We start from the raw sequence: 10,170 nt of genomic DNA on the forward strand, positions 1-10,170 counted from the left end.
GTTGTTAGAGAAATTGTACCTTTACAGTAAAATCGTGCGGAAAATACAGGGTTCCAATATAATCCCTGTTTTAGTTTGCTAGGCTGCTTAATGCATATACCATGTGTTTTAGTTTGTTTAAGCTGTCAGAATAAAATATACCAGAAATGGAACCATTTTTAAAAGCGGGAACTTATTAACTTGCAATTTTATAGTTCTAAGGCCATGAAAATATCTAAACTTAGGCATCCAGGAAGAGCTACATTGATTCAAGAAAGGCCAGTTGGTCCAGAACACCTCAGTTCAGCCATAAAGGCACACGGCAATGTCTGATTTCTCTCCCGACTTCTCATTTCATAAGGATCCCCAAGGTGCTCTTCTCATCTCCAAAGATCTCTGGCTGTGTGGGCTCTCTGGGCAATATGGGCTTCAAAGCTTTTTCCAACATGGCTCCTTCTACAAGGGCTCCAGTTGGCAATCCCATCTTGAGTGGTTGGAGACATCTCCATGGAAACCATCTAATCAAAAGATACCATCCTCAATTGGGTGGAACACATCTCCATGGAAACAATAAAATAGATCTCAGTCAGCAATATTGAATGAAGATTAAAGAAATGGGTTTTTCTGGGGTATACAAGAGGTTCAAGCTGGCACACTATGAAACAAAGGGAATTTTTTAGCTTACAATTTGAGGTTGTTAGAATGTCCAAATCAAGGCATCATCAAGGCAATGCTTTTATTTCTATAGACCATCTGCTGATGATCCTTGGTTCTTCTGCTACTTTTCAAAGCAGAATGGTAGTGTCTGTTTGTCTCTCTCTTCTCTTCTTGGTTTCATTGCTTTGTACTTTTTGCTTTCATAGCTCAGTTTCTCTTTTTCTGAATTACATTCTCTTGTAAAGGACTCCAGCCAGAGGATTAAGACCCACCCTGAGCCACACCTTATCAGAAGTAATCTCATAAAAAATTCCTACTTATAATATTTTATATCTGAAGGAACGAATTAGTTTAAAAAAATGATTTTCTGGGGTATATATGGCCCCAAACCACCACACACATTCTCACACACACAGATTTCCCTGTCATTAAACCTTTCCATTCGTGTGAGAAATTTATTATAATTGATGAAGCAATGCCATAATAATTAAACTATTAACTATAGTCCATCATTTACATTGGAGTTTCAATCTGTTGCATAGTCCTTCAGTTTTATCAAAAATTTTATTCAAGGAACACACATTCAATTTAAAACTTTGTTTCAACCACACTCAAATATATAATTCAATGTTGTTAATTTTATCCATTTACCATCCATTACCAAAACTTCCTCATCACCTCAAACAGAAACACTCCAATTAATTATTAACTCCCTCTTCTTATCTTCATTCTGCCCCCCGGTAAAGTGTAATCTAGTTTCTAATTCTATGAATTTACATTTTTCTAATTAGTACATATCAATGAGATATTCAAAATTGTCCTGTCACATCTGACATATTTCACCCAACTTTAAAAGTATAGAAGAGAACTTTCATCCAAATAATAGAGGAAATCTCACCCAAATCATAGTCCAGAAAAACACTAATTTTATTGGGCTTTACTGTTTGCAGAAGCTGGATTCCCTGATGGTTCAAAGCCACACAGCCATTCACAATATAATGTCTAATTGCCCAGAATCCACTGTGAACTAATGGCTGATTCTGCCGGTTCCTAGAAGCAAATCCCCACATCCCTTTAGGTTCTTTCCTACCACTACCTCCAATTAATGCCTACCAGAATTAGATCTCTTAGAGCCTTGGAGAACAGGACAGGGATGAAATCAAATTGTTTGCTCTATCTTTCTATAGTGCTCAATTTTTCTATCCTCAGACAAAATAACTTCAGGATATCCTGAATCAACATCTAAAATCACATTTACTTTAAATAATTTGATTAGATTTTCTAATCCAGAATGCTGTAAATGAATACTCTATCCATAAGAACTCTAGGACTTTCTGCCAGGGAAGAGTCAGAAACTGAGTGTGTTTCTCACATATAGCATTCTTTTCATGCTTTTTCCTTCTGCTTCTTCTAATCTGGAGTAGTTTAACAATTCCAGTGAAATTATATAGCTAAGTATTGCTCTAAAGTTCCTTTCTGGAAAGCAAGATCAGCAGACAGAGAAAAGGAAAGTGTTATGTAGATCCTTCCAGGATTCACTGATGCAAGAGTGACATAAATTTGTGCCCACAGTTAATGGCCACTGGGTCTTTCAAATAGTGTGGACAGCTAGTCTCCTCTAGAGATTGTCCACGACTGCCATAAATCTATTGAGCCAAGAACAAAAGCAGTGACCAAGGTAATGTTTCTTAAGCTGAGTATGTCTCCCTAGAATTAAAACACAGTAAGAACTGGGTATCCTCCACAAACCTTGAAGACTGACAAGATTGTGTTATAGTCAGCCCTTAGCTTCAGAAGTAGCTGCCAAGAAAGATCAACAGTTTGCAGTCCTATCCAATTAGCCCATCAGAAGCTATGTCTGTCTTTTTCTTCAAGGACTAGTCACAGGGGGGAATAAATCATTCCTGTATGATGTAGAGGTCTGAAAAATACCACCTTAACTTGACAAGTAATGTGAAAAAGTAATGATCTGGACAAGGTGGCTCATGACCTCAGGCCTGTGGCTCTGAAGGCACCTTCAGCTTGGGACATGAAACTAAATCATCCAAGGTCATTTATTAAAATAGGAGGGGAGCCAGAAGTTGGTCGAGGGAACTGAGGATGGTCAATGCCCTTTGGTGGATGGGGAAAGCCAGGAGTGATTCTGAGGATAGTTGGAGGCTCTCTCAAGGAAGAGGTCCTTGTGGACCCCAACTGATCATTTAATTACCAGTGGAAATATTTTTTCTTGTGAAAATTTTCACAAGTATACTCTTGTGGTAATTATTTCTATGGGAAAATTGGGGCTCAAAGTAAGGCCCACTCACACTTATTGCAGGTTGGTTTTAAAAGCTTCACTTCCACACTATGCTCCTCTGAGAAGATAAAGAACTAGAGAGCTCTGCAGCAGAGCTGCATAACCAATCTGCAATCACAGATGGGGTCGATGAGTGTTCTTTTATACATTTTTGGTCACATTTTGTGCATGTTGTGAGGCAAGGGATTCACTTCCATGATCTTGCATATGGATATCTAGTTGTCCCAGCACCATTTCTTGAAAAGACTATTCTTTCACCATTGAATAGAGTTGACACCACTCAGCTCCTGGAGCTTCACTTGATTATTCTTGGTTTGAATCCACTGTCTCCTGAACTCCATTCATTCTACATCTTGGTACATTAACACGTTTCATTGTATCACACACTGAGAGACATTCTGAATAAAGTTTGTGTGTATTAAGTGACTATATGAAAATCAATCAATGTGCCATACTACTTTAATAGAAAAACAGAAAAAAACCATGATATTCTCAATTGATCCAGAAAGGGCATTTAACAAAATTCAGCCTTCCTTCTTTAAAAGACACATAGAAAACTAGAAATAGAAGGAAGTTTCTTCAATGTGATAAAGGTTGTATATGAAAAGCACATAGTTAATGTCATAATCAATGGTGAAAAATCTCAGAACTTCCCCTCTAAGAACCACTGTGGAAGGCAGTTTGATGGTTCCTCAGGAACCTAAGTATAGGGTTGCCACATGACCTGGCAATTCCATTACTAGATATATATTCAGAGGAAGAGAAAGCAAGGACACCAACAGACATTTGCACTCTGATGTATATAGCAGCATTATTTATGAATGCCAAGAGATGGAAGCAGTCCAACTATCCATCAATGGGCAAACAGTTGAAAAAGCTGTATTATCTACCTATGATGGAATATTATGCCCCTGTATGAGTGAAGTCAAGCAGCATGCAACAATGTGAATGAAACTTGAGAACATCCTGCTGTGCAAAATTAGCCAGAAACAAAAGGACAACTTCTGTAGCAATTCACAAATATAAATGGACATTAATGAGTGTACTTTGAGAATTAAAGCTAAGAACACAGGTTATCAAGAGATAGAAAGAAAGAAGAGATTGGGCATTTAGTGCTGAAGAAGTGCAGAATGTGTAACAGAACTGATTGTAAAATTTCAGAAATGTATGGTACAATACTGTCTGATAGTAGCACAATAATACAAGTACACTGAATGAAGTTGAATGTGCATATGGTTGAAGGAGAAGGCCTGGGGCAGGTTTGACACCAAAAGGAATGATAGTGGATAAAGGCTAAGATAATATAACTCACAAATGCCTAGAGTAGATAATGATGGTGATTAAAGGTACAATTTTAAGAATGTTTTCTCATGAGGAAGATTAAATGAATGCCAACGTTACAATGCATTGAAAATGGGCTGGTATAAATGAAAAAAAATATCAACACAAACTAAGGTCTATAGTCAACAGTAATAGTGTAATTTGCTTCCACTAATGTAACAAAGACATTATGCCAAAATTAAATGTCCACAAGTGGGGGATATGGGATCATTTGGTCAAGCAAAGGAAATGTCTTCAGATAGATTGTTGTGGCAAAGGCATGACTCTGTGATTATACTAAGAACAGTTGATTTTTTACTTAGGTTGGATTTAATAATGGATGAATAAAAACTGTTTAAAAATGAATAGAGAGAAACAAGTCCTAGAGAAAATGTAGAGAAAGAGATGCACTATTCACTGGTGGTAGGAAAGCTGAGAAGTATAACCTCTCTAGAAGGCAGTGTGGTAGTACCACAGGGACTAGGGGTGGGGTTGCCATATGATCCTGCAGCCCTGTTGCTAGGTATAAACCTGAGAAACTGAGAATGGGAACTCTATTGGACATTTCATTATTGGCAATGGATGGAGGGGGGCTAAGAGTACAATGACTGGGGAATGGAAGGGGTAACTGTGGTGTATACATATAATGGACTACTGAGTGGCTGCAAGAAGGAATGAAGTTGTGAGGCATGCAAATAAGTGAATGAACCTTCATGGCAGTATGTTGAATGAAACATAAGAAGCAAAAGGACAAATGTTATAATGCCTCAATCATATGAACTAAAAGTAATATATAAATTTGGAGAATGAAAGTGGAGAGCATGGGTTATATGGCTGGGGCCTATTGTAAGGGGTCTTAGACTATAAGTTCTTATAGCAGTCTCATCTATTCCATAGTTGTAACTGTTATTTCTAAATTCTGACATACTGAACTATTTGAGTATATCCTGGGGCAAAAGTTATATTTTGGGTGGTGCATTACCCAACTTAACTTGTATGGTCTGTTTCTTTGAACTCCATAATTACATGAAGGTCTGAATAAGACATGAAATCTGGGTTTGTACAGGTTAATGTGATGCCTGACACATCCCAGAATAAGTTTGGTAGACAATAAAAATGAATTTTCAAGAAAAAAAAATGAATTTGCAAAGTCCCTTTGGGGGACTGGAAAGAAAGGAGGAAATATTAAACTTCCATATCTGGAGAATTACTGATATTCTGACAAGCAGTGAGGACAAACAATTCAACAGACTGAGCCCTTGATCTTGGGTTTTTCCCTCTGAAACATATTCCTGCAAAGGAGATAAACCTACTTATAATTATGCCAAAGAGTCAACCCTAGAGAACCTCTTTTGTTGTTCAAATGTGACCTCTCTCTCAGCCAACTCACCAGGTGAACTCACTGTCCATTTCCCTACGTGGTACATGACTCCCAGGGGTCTTAATATCCCTGACAATTTGGGACAGGACTCCTGGGATGAGCTGGGACCTGGCATCACAGAATTAAGAAAACCTGGTTGAGCAAAATGGGGAAGAGACAAATGAGAAAAATAAAGTTTCAGTGGCTGAGAGATTTCAAACTGAGTCAAGAGGTTATCCTAGAGGTTACTCTTATTCTTATGTATTATATAGATATCCTTTTTAGAACGTGATATATTATAATACTAGAGGGAAGTAACTGAAACTGTTGAGCTGTATTCCAGTAGCCTTTATTCTTGAAGACAACTATTTAGCCATACAGATTCTACGATGTGATGGTGAGATTCTGAAAATCTGGTGTCTGATGCTTCCATTATCTAGGATATGGATGGATAAGAAAAAAGAGGACAAAAGTAAATAAATAATATGGGGGATAAGGGATATAAAAATTGGGCAGATTGAAATACTAATGGTCAATGAGAGGGATGGGTGAAGAATACGGGATATATGAATGTTTCAGTTTTCATTTTTCTTCTTTTCTGGAGGGATGAAAGTGTTCTAAAATGATCATAGTGATGAGCACACAAATAAGTGATGATATTGTGAATCACTGATTGTAAACTTTGGATGGTCTCTATGAGTTTGAAGATATCACAATAAAAATGTTTTTCTAAACCATATAACACAAAAAGGAATGAAAGATGAAAGAAAAAAAGAAGGAAAGAAGGGAAATAAATTTAGGTAATGTATGGAAAATGGTTCCAAATAAGATAGATATTAATACAACCATGTCAATCATCACTTTAATGGGAATGGTATAAATAAACCCAGTAAAAGACAGACACTAAGATGGTGGGGGAAAAATGAAAATCAACTGTATTCTGTCTACAATAAATCCACTTTAGAAATAAAAATAGATAGTATAAAAGAAAAGGAATGCAGAAAGTTATTCCATACTAACACCAATCAAAAGAAAGCTGAAAATTTCACACCAAGGAAGATAATAAGGAAAAATGAGGAGCATTACTAGTTTAAAAACAGGTAAATTCTCCAGGAAGACAATTTATTACAATTCTTCCAACTGATGAAAATGGTTTAACTTATGGTTCACTGGTTGAGTTGTGCAGGACCTTAGATTTAAAAAAAAATATTTCCATTGAGAAAATTTCACACACATATAGTCCAACCATGATATATGTTAGGAAAAGGGCACACACCAGAACACAGACACTGGTGACTGCACGTGGGAAGTTAATTGAGAAGTTCTCTCTGTGAAGGAAATCTGAAGAATATACTCAGTCCATCTCTTGGAGGGTCATATAGCATCACATATTTTGTGTTACAGAGGGTGAGGAGGGGTTAGAATAGCTGAATGGTTATTTTATGATTACTAGGGAATTAAGGTAATGAGAAATGACATAGGTAAAGGAGCTAGGTTACAGGTGAGATGTATAAAGGCTTAAAGAAACTGTTAAGTTCTTTGTTATCCTTGGGAAGAATTGGTGGGTTGCATTCTGGTATGTAGGTTATGGTTTGCTCTATCAGTCATGGATGGGGGTTTGTTATGGGGAGATAAGCCACAGCTGGTTAGCCACTGCCACCTTTGTGAAGGGGAGTCTCTGACTCCCCTAACACTTTGACATAAATATATGTGATGAGGGACCTGTATTGGAAATATAAGGTGTGGGGTTAGAGAGGAGGGTAAAGGAATTAGGGTTCAGTGCATGGTTTTTCCAGGCAGAGGATGTTGGGGAGTTAGCAACTCTTCATTGGCAGGGTTTAAAATTTAAATGCTGCTGTTGTTTTTGTGGACACCGAGCAAGGGAATTATCACAGGAATGCAATTTCCAGAAGGTGGATTCTGGGTTAAAGGATTATCACAGGAATGTGGTCTGCAACTGCTGTGTGGCAATATATGTTAAGGACTAGCTACATCATGAGAGTGGTAGGGGGTTTGAGGGTCAAACAGTACACAATCAATGCCTCACAATATCATCACATAGTTGTGTATTCATCACCATGATCATTTTTAGAACATTTGCATCACTCCAGGAAAAGAAAAGGAAAAATGAAAGAATTCATACATTCCATAACTTTCATCCCTCTCTCTCATTGACCATTAGTATTTTGAGGTACCCATATTTTTTAACACTTATGCTCCACTATTATTTATTTATTTTTTTGTTCTTAATTTTTTACTCATTCTTCCATACCCTGGATAAAAGGAGCATCAGACACAAGGTTTCACATTCATACCATCACATTGTAAAATATTTTCGGTTATACAATTGTCTTCAATTATCAAGGCTACTGGAACACAGTTCAACAATGTCAGGTACTTCCCTCACACCACTCCAATATGCTATAAACTTAAAAGGGATAATAATATAATGCATAAGAATAATCTCCAGGACAACCTCTCAACTCTGCCTGAAATCATTCAGCCACTGAAACTTTCTCTCATTTGTCACTTCCCTACATTGGTCAAGAAGTCTTTCTCAATCCCATCATTCTGGGTCCCAGTTTATACTGGTAGCCCTATCCCAACCTGTGAGATTTACACACCTGGGATATATGTTGACATAGAGGGAAAGGCTGTGATTTCACCTAGCAAGTTGTCTTAGAGAAAGAGAGGACATATCTGAACAAAAAAAGGAGTTCCCTAGGTTATAATTATAAGCACGACTAACTTCTCCTTTGCAGGAATGTGTTTCATAGGGGCAAACTGCAAGATCAAGGGCTCTGCCTGTTAAATTGTTTGTCCCCACTGATTGTGAGAATATCAGGCATTCTCCAGATAGGGAGTTTAATATTTCTTCCTTTCTTCACAGTTCCCCAAGGTGTTTTTTTCCAATGCTTTTTAAATCTCTGTGCAAATTACTCTGGGATTTATGGGGGCATCATAGTAACCTGGATCAACCAATAAAATGCCCTACTCAAGATTCCATATACTTATGATGCTCAAGGAAAACTAACCATACAATTTAAATTAGATAATGCACTACCTAAAATATAAATTTTGCACCCCTAAACATTTCTCCCTTTGGTCTCACACAAAAATGGAAGTTTTAAAATATGGACCTTATGACCCTTTACCCTGTATTCTCATATACCTTTGTCCTATCCAGATCATTTCATTCATATCTCTACTCAAAGTCTGATCACTTTTTAAACTTTTTAAACAGGTCCTGTATGGGGTACTGCAGACTATGAAAGCTTCAAAGCTCTAACTCTGAGATTCGGATGTCACATAAATACTGAAATTTCTGGGAATGACCATGCTATATACAAATTGCTCAGTATCTCAGAATTTAGAATTAATAGTTAGACCTCCTGAATGTATGTGATTACTGGAAGAGCTTACAATCTAGGACACTTACAATCAGTCCCAATGTGATAGCCTATGCCCTCGAATTTAGTTCACTGAGTTTTTATATTATACTTAGTCTATATGATTGAGGCATGATAATATTTGTTTTCTCATTCCTGACATTTCATTCCACATATAGTCCTTAAGGTTCATTCACTTAGCTGCATGCTTCACAACTTTGTTTCTTCTTGTGGTTGCTTAGCAGTACATTGTATGTATACACCATAATTCCTCTTCCATCTCTCAGTCACTGTACCCTTAGGCCACTTCCATTCACTGTGGCTCTGGAACATTGCTGACCATTAGACCACATTTGTTTTACCTGGTTCTTTTCTTGATCTTCCTTTGTCACCACAGCACCTTGAGGCACAGTGGGGAGTGAATAGGGAGCAGGAGAGAATGTATATTAGTTTGTTAAGCTATGGGAATTCAATATACCAGAAATAGAATGGCTTTTATAAAAGGAATTAAATAAGTTAAAAATGTACAGTTTTAAAGCCAAGAAAATTTCCAAATTAAGGCACCAACAAAAGGTCAGCTTTACTCAAGAAAGGCTGGTGCTTTCTGAATTACCTCTGTCAGCTGGGAAAGGATGTGGTTGGTGTCTGTTGGTCCTTGTTCCCTGTTTCCATTGCTTCCAGTTTTGATGCCAGTTGTTTACTCTATAAGTATCTGTAGGCCTTCACATATCTCCCCCCAGACAAAACTCTGGACTTCCGGGTCAAGATGGTGGCTTAACAACATGCGCATTTTCGTTCGTCCTCCAGAACAACTACTAAATAACCAGAAACAGTACAGAACAGCTCCTGGGGCCACATCAGTGACAGAACACACAGCATACCCCAGTCTGGGCCAGCGGGACCGGCTGCAAATCCCCTCCAGAACCATGATTTCCTCAAGCCACTGTGGCCAGTGCCCCTCCCCCCCAGGCAGCTTCCTAAAGGGAAAAGGAAAGAGACTTTACCAGCAGCAGGAGCTGAGCCCAACCAAACACCAATTGTGGAATTAATTAACAAATTCTGACTGCTAAAAAAAGGCCCCCAGCTAAGGTGAACCTGGTCAAGGCAGAGGTTGCTCATTTTAGCCCTGGCACCAAGGAGGCAGGGCTGATGGAAAAAGGAAAAAAAAA

The sequence above is a fragment of the Tamandua tetradactyla genome, chromosome 5, assembly GCF_023851605.1.
Source record: "Tamandua tetradactyla isolate mTamTet1 chromosome 5, mTamTet1.pri, whole genome shotgun sequence".
NCBI classification, from domain to species: domain Eukaryota; kingdom Metazoa; phylum Chordata; class Mammalia; order Pilosa; family Myrmecophagidae; genus Tamandua; species Tamandua tetradactyla.